Raw genomic sequence first — 838 nt, 5'->3', positions numbered from 1 at the left:
CAATTAGGGGATCATTACATAGGTCAATAAAAAAAATCACTTACTCATGAGCTGTATAACTATAGTACCAAGTTATGCTAATTTGGTGGCAAGACAGGGTAATACACAATGGGCATTTTCACAGACATTCAGGTTCATCAGAAATCATAATCATGTCAGATTTTTCCCCAAGAGTTAATTCCCTATACATTTATATCCACAAACTACACAGGATTTAGAGATTTAGGTTGTCAGCCATGCGTAAATTAAATGTCACAATACAGCTTAATTAGTGGCATATATATATATGTATATTATTTCCTCAGACAAATAGCAATTTTATGTTCTCATCCCACTTATATTACGGATGTATTAAATAAGTGACAAAAAGAAATTCATTTGTCATTTTACTACGCTGTTAATTTTAAGCATGGAGGCATACAGATATTTTTATTATTTTCTACAGCTTTAATGAAAATTTATTTAATGTATACTCACTCTCTTATAAGGAGAAATATCTTTTATTTATTTCCTAACTTCTTGTCTTTACACTCTTTGTCACCTGCTGCTCTCGAACAATCTGTCGTGCTGCAAATAGCTCCATAATCATTCTCCAGTTCTTCCAATTATTTTGTGCTTTTTGAAAGGAATATTTTGTGTCGAGGATGAGGAATAGTCGTACAGTATCTCCTAACGAATGGCAGGTGACAGGATTGTGATTGCTAAAAGGAAGTCTGTGTGTTCAGGTAATTTAGCGAACATTGCAGGACAATGGTGCCACTTTTCTTTTTTTGTTCTAAACCCAACCCAACCCAATATCACCTTTCCCTTTTGCCTCTGTATATTCTAGTGGCATACC

Source organism: Penaeus monodon, chromosome 23 (genome assembly GCF_015228065.2).
Source record: "Penaeus monodon isolate SGIC_2016 chromosome 23, NSTDA_Pmon_1, whole genome shotgun sequence".
Taxonomy (NCBI): domain Eukaryota; kingdom Metazoa; phylum Arthropoda; class Malacostraca; order Decapoda; family Penaeidae; genus Penaeus; species Penaeus monodon.
Note: the sequence above shows the minus strand (reverse complement) of the source record.